This window comes from Arachis ipaensis, chromosome B8 (assembly GCF_059453495.1).
Source record: "Arachis ipaensis isolate K30076 ecotype BB chromosome B8, ASM5945349v1, whole genome shotgun sequence".
Taxonomy (NCBI): Eukaryota; Viridiplantae; Streptophyta; class Magnoliopsida; order Fabales; family Fabaceae; genus Arachis; species Arachis ipaensis.
In genome coordinates this window covers 112,606,491-112,620,350 of record NC_142443.1, presented here as the reverse complement: position 1 = coordinate 112,620,350, position 13,860 = coordinate 112,606,491, and the positions used below count along the sequence as shown (strand labels likewise).

At 41.5% G+C, this 13,860-nt stretch overlaps 1 non-coding gene across 1 annotated transcript; it reads left to right on the top strand.

Annotated features, from left to right (window-relative positions):
* The first annotated feature begins 1,055 nt into the window (after window positions 1-1,055).
* On the top strand, window positions 1,056-1,163 carry LOC148549288 (small nucleolar RNA R71). Its single transcript, XR_015897171.1, has one exon. It is a non-coding gene; the product is annotated as a small nucleolar RNA R71 (small nucleolar RNA).
* Window positions 1,164-13,860: the final 12,697 nt, after the last annotated feature.

Below are 13,860 nucleotides of genomic sequence, written 5' to 3'. Positions count from 1 at the left end.
AAGGGAGGTTCAACTTCCCAAGCATCAATGCCAAACAATTTGGCATTCAGCTTCATGATTGCACCAAGAAACTTGGCAGTTTGCTCTTCAGTAACATCCTCATTCTCTTCAGAAGAGGAATACTCATCAGAGCTCATGAAGGGCATAAGGAGGTTCAATGGAATCTCTATGGTCTCTAGATGAGTCTCAGATTCCTTTGGTTCCTCAGAGGGAAGCTCCTTATTGACCACTGGACGTCCCAGGAGGTCTTCCTCCTTGGGATTCACGTCCTCTCCTCTCCTCACAGTTTCGGCCATGGCGCTTATGTCAATGGCCTTGCACTCTCCTTTTGGGTTCTCTTCTGTATTGCTTGGGAGAGTACTAGGAGGGATTTCAGTGATCCTTTTACTCAGCTGGCCCACTTGTGCTTCCAAATTTCTAATGGAAGACCTTGTTTCATTCATGAAACTTACAGTGGTCTTAGATAGATCAGAGACTAGATTTGCTAAATTAGAAGCATTTTGTTCAGAGTTCTCTGTCTGTTGCTGAGTTGATGATGGAAAAGGTTTATTATTGTTAAACCTATTTCTTCCACCATTATTAAAGCCTTGTTGAGGCTTTTGATCCTTCCATGAGAAATTTGGATGATTTCTCCATGTTGAGTTATAGGTGTTTCCATAAGGTTCACCTAAGTAATTTACCTCTGCTATTGCAGGGTTCTCAGGATCATAGGCTTCTTCTTCAGAAGATGCCTCTTGAGTACTGTTGGATGCAGCTTGCATTCCATGCAGACTCTGAGAAATCATATTGACTTACTGAGTCAATATTTTATTCTGAGCCAATATGGCATTCAGAGTATCAACCTCAAGAACTCCCTTCTTCATAGGCGTCCCATTGTTCACAGGATTCCTTTCAGAAGTGTACATGAACTGGTTATTAGCAACCATGTCAATGAGTTCTTGAGCTTCTGCAGGCGTTTTCTTTAGGTGAATGGATCCACCTGCAAAAGTATCCAGTGACATCTTTGATAGCTCAGATAAACCATCATAGAATATATCCAGGATGGTCCATTCTGAAAGCATGTCAGAAGGGCACTTTTTGGTCAACTGTTTGTATCTTTCCCAAGCTTCATAGAGGGATTCACCTTCTTTCTGTCTGAAGGTTTGAACATCAGCTCTAAGCTTGCTCAGCTTTTGAGGAGGAAAGTACTTGGCTAAGAAAGCCGTGACCAGCTTATCCCAAGAGTTCAGGCTGTCTTTGGGTTGAGAATCCAACCATAATCTAGCTCTGTCTCTTACAGCAAAAGGGAAAAGCATGAGCTTGTAGACTTCAGGATCTACTCCATTAGTCTTAACAGTATCACATATCTGCAAGAATTCAGTTAAGAACTGAAAAGGATCTTCAGATGGAAGTCCATGAAACTTGCAGTTCTGCTGCATCAGAGAAACTAATTGAGGTTTCAGCTCAAAGTTGTTTGCTCCAATGGCAGGAATGGAGATGCTTCTTCCATGTAAATTGGAATTAGGTGCAGTAAAGTCACCAAGCATCCTCCTTGCATTATTATTATTTTTGGCTGCCATCTCCTCTGCCTGTTCGAAAATTTCTGAAAGGTTATCTCTGGATTGTTGTATTTTAGCTTCTCTTAATTTTCTCTTCAGAGTCCTTTCAGGTTCTGGATCTGCTTCCACAAGAATGTTCTTATCCTTGCTCCTGCTCATATGACAAGGAAGAATGGCCAGAAAAATGATAATAATAATAGAGATTCTTTATACCACAGTATAGGGATCCCTTTGTGAGTGGAAGAGAAGGGGGAGACAAAGAATGTGATGTAAAGGAAGAAATGCAACTGTACGAATGGAAGAGATGTGAGATGAGATGTTAGGATATGAATGAATAAATAGAATAGAATGAAAGAGAAGGAGGGAATTTTCGAAAATTATTTTTGAAAAGGAGTTAGTGATTTTTGAAAATGGTTTTTTGAAAAATTGTTAGTAATTTTCGAAAATTAAGTTTTAAAAATTAAAATAATTAATAAAGGTGACAAACAACCCTAAACCCTAAACCCTCAAGAAGACCCCTCAAGAAGCACAAGACCTCATTAACATGGTGACAAACAACCAATACTTCTACTCTTCAGAAAGGCATACAACTCCAAAGAGAGGAGTAATGGAGCTTGAGGGAGTAGATGCTATCCTGGCCCAGAACAAGCTCATGCACCAATAAATGGAGATGATGACTAAGAGAATGGAGAGATTGCAACTAGCTGCCTTAAGCACACAAAGCCAAGTGCAAGCCTCAAATGGAATCAAGCTGAAGAAGGTTTTGAGACATTCAACTATAAGCAATGGTGCACGAAATTGTGATGTCCAGGCTCGAACAATCCCTGGTAATGGCTCCAAAGCTTGGTGCTTTGATCTTAATTCATAATTGTCACAACTTCGATACAACTAACCAGCAAGTGCACTGGGTCGTCCAAGTAATACCTTACGTGAGTAAGGGTCGAATCCCACGGAGATTGTTGGTATGAAGCAAGCTATGGTCACCTTGTAAATCTCAGTCAGGCGGATATAAAGTGATAATGGTGTTTTCGAATATTATATAATAAAATAGGGATAGAGATACTTATGTAAATCATTGGTAGGAATTTCAGATAAGCGAATGGAGATGCTTTTCGTTCCTCTGAACCTCTGCTTTCCTGCTATCTTCATCCAATCAGTCTTACTCCTTCCCATGGCTGGCTTTATGCAAGGGCATCACCGTTGTCAGTGGCTACATCCCCTCCTCTCAGTGAATAATATGCTCACGCACCCTGTCACGGCACGGCTATTCATCTGTCGGTTCTCGATCATGCTGGAATAGGATTCACCCTCCTTTTGCGTCTGTCACTAACGCCCAGCACTCGCGAGTTTGAAGCTCGTCACAGTCATTCAATCATTGAATCCTACTCGGAATACCACAGACAAGGTTTAGACTTTCCGGATTCTCTTGAATGCCGCCATCATTCTAGCTTACGCCACGAAGATTCCGGTTAAGAGATCTAAGAGATATTCATTCTAGCTTAATTCATGTAGAACAGAAGTGTTTGTCAGGCACGCGTTCATAAGGGAGAAGGATGATGAGCGTCACACATAATCATCACCTTTATCACGTTCTTGGGTGCGAATGGATATCTTAGAAGAGAAATAAGAAGAATTGAATAGAAAACAGTAGTACTTTGCATTAATTTTTGAGGAACAGCAGAGCTCCACACCTTAATCTATGGAGTGTAGAAACTCTACCGTATGAAAATACATAAGTAAAGGTTCAGGCATGGCCGAGATGGCCAGCCCCCTAAAACGTGATCAATAGTCTCCTAAGATGAACAATGGATTAAAACTGAGACCAAAGATTCTTAATACAATAGTAAGAGGTCCTATTTATAATAAACTAGCTACTAGGGTTTACATGAGTGAGTAATTGATGCATAAATCCACTTTCTGGGCCCACTTGGTGTGTGTTTGGGCTGAGCTTAAGTGTTGCACGTGCAGAGGCCATTTGTGGAGTTGAACGCCAGTTTCTGTGCCAGTTTGGGCGTTCAACTCTGGTTTTGGATCCTTTTCTGGCGCTGGACGCCAGATTTGGGCAGAAGGCTGGCGTTGAACGCCAGTTTACGTCGTCAATTCTTGGCCAAAGTATGAACTATTATATATTTCTGGAAAGCCCTGGATGTCTACTTTCCAACGCAATTGGAAGCGCGCCATTTTGAGTTCTGTAGCTCCAGAAAATCCACTTTGAGTGCAGGGAGGTCAGAATCCAACAGCATCAGCAGTCCTTCTTCAACCTCTGAATCAGATTTCTGCTCAAGTCCCTCAATTTCAGCCAGAAAATACCTGAAATCACAGAAAAACACACAAACTCATAGTAAAGTCCAGAAATGTGAATTTAACATAAAAACTAATGAAAACATCCCTAAAAGTAACTAGATCCTACTAAAAACATACTAAAAACAATGTCAAAAAGCGTATAAATTATCCGCTCATCAAGCAACAAGGCCCTGAGCAAGTGCAATACATGAACAACACCTCAAGTTCGTCCAACATGACTCCTATGGTGATACATACAATCCATCATGGAGAAATTATTCTAACCTGAGGTGGGATGAGAACCAGAATCAAGGACAAAGGAACTCCAACACTAACAACTTTCGCAACACAAACAACAACTACCAACACCCATTAACAACAACGAATATAAAAAACCCCAAAACACACATTTTGAACCTCATAACACCTCACAGATGCCTCAGAATAACTTTTTCACACCCACATTCAACACACAAAACACCCCCTCAAATGCCCCCAACAATTTCCACCAACAACCATCTCATTCCACACAAACACAACCTCACCTAGACTTCCAAAAGATCTCTAATCTAGAATCAATGATGGAGAGGTTCATAAAATCCCAAGAAATGACAAACAAAAACCATGAAGCTTCAATAAGAAACCTTGAAAAACAAATAAGCCAAATAGCCAAGCAACATGTTGAGAAGCCAGCCAAGGCATTTCCAAGTGATACAGTCCCTAATCCAAAGGAGGAATGCAAAGCTACCAAATGGAAAGAATACAAGGCAATTACATTAAAAAGAGAGAAGATTGTGGAAACAGAAGCCACCATTTAGGAAGAGTATGACAGAGAAGCTCCAAAAGAGAAGGTTGAGGAACGAAGTGAGAGGGATCATAAGACCATAGGCCCACAAACCTTAAAGGAAGACAAGAGCATCCTTGAACCACAAACACAAGAATAGAAGGAAGAGGTGAAACCATGTGCCCCCAAACTTCCATATCCTCAAAGATCCAAGGGAGAAGACAAGGAGAAACAATACTCTAAATTCTTAGAGGTATTCAAAACACCCCACATTAACCTTCCTTTCATAGAAGCCCTTGAACAGATGCCATTATATGCCAAGTTTATGAAAGAGCTGCTGTCAAAGAAAAGGTCCTTGGAGGAAGGCCAAACTGTTATGCTGACAAAAGAGTGTAGTGCTATCATCCATAAAAGCCTCCCAGTGAAAAAAAAAGATCCTGGAAGTTTTTATATTCCTTGCACCATAGGAAAAATAACAATCGAGAAGTCATTCTGTGACCTTGGTGCAAGCATAAACTTGATGCCTTTGTCTCTCATGAAGAAACTTCAAATTCATGAGTTAAAATTCACATGGATAGCTCTCCAGATGGCTGATAAATCCATCAAGCAAGCACTTGGGGTGGTGGAGAATGTACTGGTGAAAGTAAGGAAGTTTTTCCTTCTAGTTGACTTCGTGATCCTTGACATGGAGGAGGATTGCAACACCCCTATCATCTTGGGAAGACCATTTCTAACTACAGGAAGAGCACTGATAGAGGTTGAAAGAGGAGAATTGATGCTAAGAGTGCATAATGAGCATCTAGTATTCAATGTCTTCAAGAACTTGCAAGATCCCGACCAAGAAAAGGAATGCATGAAGATTGATGATGGAGACCCAAACTCGAAAGAGACATCCAAGGAGTCGCCTTCAGAACTCCTAAGCCCATTCTTGAAGAAGAAGAAAGAAGCTGAAGAGATGCAAAGGGCTCAGGGAGTCAGAGAGGCCAAAGAAGACCCACAAGCAAAACTTCCAACTGTGATAATCAACAAGAAAGCTCCTGATATTAAGCCTACCAAGAAAGAAGCACCATCTAAAAAGGGGAAGAGTCCTAAGAAGAAGGTCCCAAGAGGTTGGAGGAATAAGAAAATCCCAACTGAAGGCTTTTCACCTAGGGATAAGGTGATGTTGAGCTACCAATCAAGGGAGGAACCTCCACAACTATCCAAGATCCCATCACTAGAGCATGCTGAGATAATCAAAGAAAGCACTGGAAGAAAGCTCACTGTGAGAGGAGAAAAGCTGAGGCACTATGAGCATCAACTTTTCTAACAGGAGACAACCGTCAAGCTAGTGACGTTAAAGAAGCACTTCATGGGAGGCAACCCATGTTTAATATCCTTTTATTTTATGTTTTAGTAGTTAGCAATAAAGTGGTTTTCATTGTGAATTCAAAATCCTAAAAACAATTTGCTGCATGATTATGAGAAACTTGCATGAAGCATATAGTGAACATCAAAATTGGTGTGCCCAGAGGCACCCTAAGAAAGGCTCATAAAACATTTAATATGTATATCTTAGGAGTCAAAATTATTCATTCTTGCTCCACACCACCAAAAACTATGTTTGGTGTTCCACATATATTTTATTCACAGTCATTCGGAATCAATGTTTAAGGACTTGAATCACTTGAAAATAATTAGTTTAGTTTAGTTGTTTTATAAATTTGAATGATAGTAAAAATATTTTGTTTTCCCGCCATGAGCTCTAAACATAATTTTGAATTGTGTTTTGAAGGGGGAATCTTGAAGAATGATTGATGGAAGTGATTAATGAGGCTAGGGGTTCAGTTACTTTTGACAAGGGAGCTAGGAACTTCTAACACTTATGGTAACTAGTCACGTGCACCTTAGACTCTGCTCATTGGGAAGCGCAATTCTGCATGCATTAGCTAGTTAATTTTGTCTCATCTCCCTTCACGAAGACTGAACTCAACCACCCCAACTACATACATTTCCAATCCATGTCCTCATTTTCCACAACATGCACACCATTTGATCCCCCACAACATTGATCTTAACCATTCATTATGAACACCCCCACCTATAAATACATGAGCCACTCGAACTCACACTCTATCTCCTTTGCATTCATATTTTACTTCTTGCTTCCTTATTCCAATCCCCAAGTCTCACATTCTTGCCTTCATATTCCAAGCCCTTGCTTCCATACTCCATTCGGCCACTTACCTCATATTAAGTCCACTTGCTTGCTCTCTCCTCATTTAACATTCTTCAATATATTCAACACTCTCATTGACTTCAACTCATTCTCATAGCCTCTTCCTCTAGGACCAAGAATAACAAAGGGAAACAAGTAGTAGAGCAACTCGAGTTGGAGGGAGGAAGATTCAAATCTCACTTCCACTAAGGACAATTCTATGGGTGGATGATCAAGAAGGAAGCAATTCTCGAAGCACCTTTCAACCTTGAAAGTATCTCCCCTTCAATGAGGGAAGATATTGAAAATAGCAGGTGGGAACATCTGTGTAATCTACTAACATGGGTTAGCTTAAGGTTGGTTCAGAAATTCTATGCCAACACTGTGAGAGAACATGAAGGCGATCCACCCTTCAAAAGCTATGTGCGAGGGGTGGAATTGGACTTTAGTCCTAAGTCCATAAAGAAGGTTCTCAATATTAAACGGAGAGCTTTTGAGCAGCCAAGCTACGAAGACAGACTCAACAATGACCCTCAACATGAGGATGTATCTAGTGATATTTGCATGCTAGGCACTGACTGGAAGAGAGACTCCCATGGAAGGCCGAAATAACTAAGGAGAGGAAACATCATCCCTGAGGCAAAAGGATGGTTTGAACTTGTAAGGAGGTCAATCCTCCCCACCTCAAACACATCCAACTCATTATAAAAAGAGCCATCATGATACATTGTATCATGAAAGGTGGAGAAATTGATGTGCCTGCCACCATTGCCGAAAGTATACAAGACATAGCCGAGAGCATGGAGGAAGGAGCAAGACTAGGCCATCCTAGCACCATTTACCTCTTGTGTGAAAAGGCCGGGGTCGTGTTTGAGGATGCTGACACCACTTGGGTTCCTATGGCCAAGCCTATAAATAGACTTAGGATGGAGAAGATCTTAAGTATTCATCCAGAAAGAAAGGCTCAAAATAAGAGAAGAGAATAAAGACAAAAGGAGGAGCACATGCCCAAAGCCATGGAGCAAGAACAAGCACCCTTTGACATGTCCCAAATCCAACATGCAATTGATGGTATATCAAGACAATACGCAGAAGCTCAAGATCAACAGAGGAGCTTTCAAATGCAAATGTCGGATTTGCAAAGGGGATGTCAAGCTCAAGTGATGGACCAGCAAAGAGAGCTACAAATCCAATTGATGGAGCAGCAAAACCAATATTACAATCAGCTCTGCGAGTCCATCAACAATGTAAATTAGAAACAAGCTCAACAAGCAGAATCCATCGACAAGTTGCTTCAAAAACAAGCTCACCAGGATAAATGTCTTCAAGAGATGCATCAGCGGCAACATGCACATCACAAGGTGTATAGTGAGTACAGAGTGCTTCAAGAAGGAAGACATATAAACAGGGTTGAGTATGACATGAATACTCAAGTTAAGCTCAATTACTTAGTTGGTCACTTTCCCCTGCTGAACCCGGGGATCAAAACATATGACAAAGTTCACAGTGGGCTAGAGACCTGAGAGACAGAAAGGGCAATGCAAAATGAAGAGAAGTTGAAGCAAAAACTGGAAGATGCTGGATTCTAGAGGAGGCTAAAGAAAAAGAGCCTAGAGCTAGGAAACACGAGCAACCAAGAAGAAGCAGATCAAGAAGAAGGGAAGGCAAAGAAAAGAGGAAAGCAAGTAGAGGCCAGCAAGAAAAGAAAAGAATGAAAGGTGGTGAAGTTCCTTCTTTCTCCTTAGTATTCAATAAGGAAATGCATGTATGAAATAGGACATGCCTCTAATTCATAAGTCATTTCATATTGAGTGTTTGCATTTTGTTTCCTTTAGGTTCTCTAGCTTGTTCACTAGTTTTTGCACTTGAATCACCGCATCAAGACTTGACTATATGTTTGATTCTCAAGTTTAAATAAAGAAAAAATTGTTATGGAAAGCAAGAGTAAGGTCCAACCTTGTGAAGGATGAATAAAGTCCTAGTATGTGGTGGTATATACTGACTCAATTAGTTGGTTTAGGAATAACGTTAAAGGGTGGCATGATTCTTTAGGTATGAGCTTGACATGCATTCTATAAGACCTAGTGAATAAAAAGATCCTTGTAAAATAAAGAAAGTGAAAAAGAGAAAGAAGCAAAAGGAAATAACCAATCAGGCTAGGCATCAATAGCTTGAGATTTTGGATATATGTCTGTGATACTCTTGTACAAAGATAAGCTTGGATGACTAAGTTCTAAGGGGTGTTTCATGATGACTTGCATCAACTACCCCTTTCTCTTATCTAAAAGGACTATAAAAAGAGTGTAATTTCATTCAATCAATGCAATTTTATGAGCTAAATGGTAAATATTATGGTACATTGCTTTTAAATGAGTTTTTTCTGAATTTTAGGTGAAAAGAGCAACAAAGGAAGAAGGAAGCAAGAAAGGGGAGCTTGGCGTGTGAACTGGGCGTGCCACTTGGTGTAAACGCCCACACTTTGAATGGGTGTGGCACGCCAACCAAGGGGCGTGGCACGCCAGTTTACAAATCCAGAAGGCACAATGCAAGAATTACAATGGGCGTGCACTTGACATCGAAGGCATGGAACACTAGTTAGCCAGTCCAGAGAAGAAGTCCATGGAGCTCACTATGGGCGTGGCACGCCAAGGCCAGGCGTGGCACGCCAGTTATAAACTCCAGAGAAGGGACAAAGAGCTTTACTATGGGCGTGGCACGCCAGTTATACTTTCCAGAGAGCACTTTTGAAGACCACAAGGGAAGCGTGGCACGCCAGCTCCATTATAAATACTGGGCATGCCACTTGAGATCGAAGGCGTGGCACGCCAGTTCATTGCTCCAGAGAAGGGAATTGAAGGCCCAACACTCGGCGTGCCACTTGGGTTCAAAGGCGTGGCACGCCAATTTGGCTCGTGACTGGGGTGTGCCATTTGAGTTCTAGGCGTGGCACGCCAAGCTTGGAGAATCTCAACATTATCATGGGCGTGCCACTTGGGCTTGGAAGCGTGGCACGCTAGTTCAAATGAGCAGAGATAAATAAAGGGCTAAGCAATACTGGACGTGCCACTTGATGTCAAAGGCGTGGCACGCCAACCTTAATTGTGACTTGGGCATGCTACTTGGGTTCTAGGCGTGGCACACCAAGTTTGAAAGAATGCAGTTCCAATATGGGTGTGCCATTTGATGTCGAAGGCGTGGCACACCAACTCTAGTATCCAAGGAAGAAGAACAAAGGGCGTGCCACTTGGGACTTAAGGCGTGGCATGCCAGAGAAACTTAGCCATGCATCATCATGGGCGTGGCACGCCAATAGAATTTTCCAGGAAAGAAAATGAAGCACTCATCAAAGGCGTGGCACGCCAATGTTATATTCCAGAAGGAAGAAGAAGAGCCACACTAAGGGCATGGCACGCCAGACCTGGGTGTGCCACGCTAGTGCAAGTTTCCAGGAGAGGATGATCAAGCTTACTATGGGTGTGGCACGCTAGACCTGGGCGTGCCACGCCAGTTCAAGTTTCCAGAAAAAGAAGAGCAAAGGAATGACCCTGGGCGTGCCACTTAAGTTCGAATGCGTGGCACGCCAGGTTAGTTGGACAAAGGGGGCGTGGCACTTGGAAGCCAGGCGTGGCGCGCCAAGCCAAGCTAAAAAGCTAGGCGTGGCACGCCATTTAAATGCCAAGCACACGCCAAGCACCTGACCCATTTTATTAGTTTTTCTCTTTTATTTCAAGTGTAATTTTTCATTTCCTCTTTTGTAATTTTCTTTTTTTAGTAGGAGTAGTATAAATACCCCCTGAGAGTACTGGAAAGGGGGTTGGCAAGTGGGTTAGAAAGTTAGATTGGATAGTTAGCTTTACTTCTACACTTCATCTTCTCCATCCCTTGTACTTTTCTCTAAGCTATGAAAAGCTAAACTCCCTCTCATTGGAGAGGGAGCTCTGTTGTACTTGGTGGATTAATGATAGTGAATTTCTTCTTCTCTTCATCTTTTCTTTGATTTGCTAGAAGAAAATTCGTTCTTCATGCTAGTGTTCAATCATCTTGGGAAAGAGGTTGAATGCAAAATAGGTTTCATGGGAACCTTGGAAAAGGAAACATGAAACCATGCTTGAAATTCCTTCTCACAATTGAGTAGATCTGGGTTTAGGGATTGGATATGGTGACATATAATCCACCCACTATTTGGATCTATGAGGATGTGTGGTATAATCAGAGACCACGCATATCTCTCTTCATGAGCAATTTGACTAAGGAATTGGCTGATTATCAAGATTTGAGATATTGAATTACCAAGGAATTGGGGTTCAATCAATCATGATTGCCAAGAGGTCAATGAGTTACATGATTAAAGATGAGATGATCTAGATTTAATCCAAAGAGAGCAACATCTCTTAATCCCAATGAATTTCCCCTATCCTTATCTTTCCTATTCTTTATAGCTTTCTTTAATTTCTGCTATTCCCCATTCCCCAATTGCTATTCAGTCATTTATGTTTCAACACTTTACATTCTTGTCATTTACTTTTCTGCACTTTATTGCTTTCCTTTACCTTTAAGTCATTTACATTTCTGTTCATTTAGAATTCTGCACTCACAATCTCTATTGTTTGGCTTGACTAATTCACCCATTGATTAAAATTGCTCAAATCTACCAATCTCTGTGGGATTCGACCCCACTCCTAGTGGGTTATTACTTGACGATATTTGGTGCGCTTGCCAAAGAACGAATTCATTTTATATGGGGAGTGAATTCCGGTCATCATTTCATCACCTAGTAACTTGGGTTAACTAATCCGGGATTGCCAACTGAAAGTCCACAATCAAAAGCTACTTTGTAACAAAGCATTAAGTAACCCAAAGAGGTGCTGGGCACTAATGTCCAAAGAATGAATGCAAGCCAAATGCTTGTGGTGTGTATGTGTTAAGGAGAGGATTGAGCAAGTATGCCCTTAGGGGTGCTTTAACACCTAGCATCTTGAACCAACTGGTTCGGGAATATTGACTAAAAGCTTACTATAAAGGGTTGCCTTAACACAAAGTACTTAGCCTCAATAAAGTAATAAGCTTCCCTCAAAAGAAAAGAAAACAGGAAAGCTCAAACCAAGGATCACACAACAATGAGTCTCATAGAATGCAACAAAGCTAATATCCAAGAGAATATTATAACTCGGAGACCAAAAAGAAGAACCATTAAGGAGGTGATGCATGAAAAATCCCATTAGCCAGTATTGAAAGTTGTCTCAATAAGGACTTATGTTTCTCTGTTCTTTCATTACTTTTCTTGTGTTTCATTCCTTGCTTGGGGACAAGCAAGATCTAAGTTTGGTGTTGTGATGCCAGCACATCTTGACTAGTTTTACAAGCCATTTTAGTTATATTATAACTTAGTTTCATGCATTTCTTAGGTAATAAGCAAGCATTTGCACTTAATTTCTTTGTATGCATTCATGCATCAAAAGTGTGGTGAAATCAGGAGAATATGAGAGCTTATGAAGAATGATTTAGTTAAGTTAATCAAGTAGTTTTTATGGCCTTTAAAAGAAGGTTTTGCATGGTTATGAACTTCAAACTTTGATGCACCTTCTTTGGTTTGTCATAGGGGAAGCTGAGGCAGAGACATTGAGCCCTGGAGAAGCAAGTAGGAGTGTGCAAAAAAACTGGTTTCACTGAACTAAATTGAAACTGAACTAAAACTGTTTTAAGTAAACCAGTTTTTTTAAACAAAAAACTGAACTGAAACCATAGTTTTTATGGTTCAGTTTAGTTTTAAACCAAATTAAAACTGGTTTTATTTAAACTCTAAAATTAGTTTTTACATACTCTTTCTCTCTCTCTCTCTCTCTCTCTCTCTTCCCTTCCTCTCTCTCTCTCTCCTCTTTCTCCCCCTCCTCTCTCCCTTCTCTCTCTTTCCCTTTCTTCCTTCTCTCCCTTTCTCTCTCTCTCTCTCTCTCTCTCTCTCTCTCTCCCCCTTCTCTCTTTCTTTTCCATCTATCTCTCTTTCTCCCTCTCCTCTCTCTCTCTCTCCCTCCTTTCCCTCTCTCTTCCCCTTTCTTTCTCTCTCTCTCTCCTCTCCCTCCTCTCTCTTCCCCTCCCATCCCTCTTCGTCTCTCTCTCTCTCTCTTTCTCCCTCTCTCTCTCTTTTCCCTCCTCTCCCTTTCTCTTTCCCTTCCTTTCTCTCTCCTCCCTTCTCTCTTCCTTTCTCTCTCACTCCCTCCTTTTCCTCACTCTCCCCTTTTCTTTCTCTCTCTCTCTCTCGCCTCTCCCTCCTCTCTCTCCCCCTCCCATCTCTCTTTGTCTTTCTCTCTCTTTATCCCTCTCTCTCTCTCCTTTTCCTCCTCTCCCTCTTTCTCCCCCTTCCTTTTTCTCTCTCTCCTCCCTTCTCTCTTTCTGTCTCTCTCTCCCTCCTTTTCCTCACTCTCCCCTTTCATTTCTCTCTCTCTCTCTCTCCCTCTTTCTTCCTCTCTCCCTCTCTCTCTCTCTCTCTCTCCTTCTCCTCTTTCTTTCTATCCTTTCGCTCTCTCTCCTTTTCCTCTCATTCTCTCTCCCTCTCTTTCCTTTTTCTCCCCTTTCCCTCGTTCCCCATCCCTTCCCCCTTCTCTCTCTCTCTCTTTCCCTCCCTCCCTTCCCCTTTCTCTCTCTCTCTCTCTCTTCCCTCTCTCTCCCCTTTTGTTTCTCTCTCTCCCTCCCTTCTATCTTTCTTTCTCTCTCTCTCTCTCTCTCTCTCTCTCTCTCTTTCTCCTTTTTCCCTTTTCTCTCTTTCTTCTCCCTCCTCTCTCTCTTTCTCCTCTTTCTTCCCTTCCTTTCTCTCTTTTCTCTTTCTCTCTCAAACTTCTCTCACTCTATATCCCTCTTCTCTCTCTCTCCTCTTTTCTCCAAAATAAGAGAGAGAAAGAGGAAGAGAGAAAAGAGAAAAAAAGAAGAGAGAAGGAGAGATAGGAAAAAGAGAGAGAGAAGGAGGAGGATGAGAGAGAAAAAGAGAGAGAATGGAGGGGAGAAAGAGCACAAGAGAGAGAGGGAGATAAAGTGAGAAATAGAGAGGGATGTGGGAGAGAGAATGA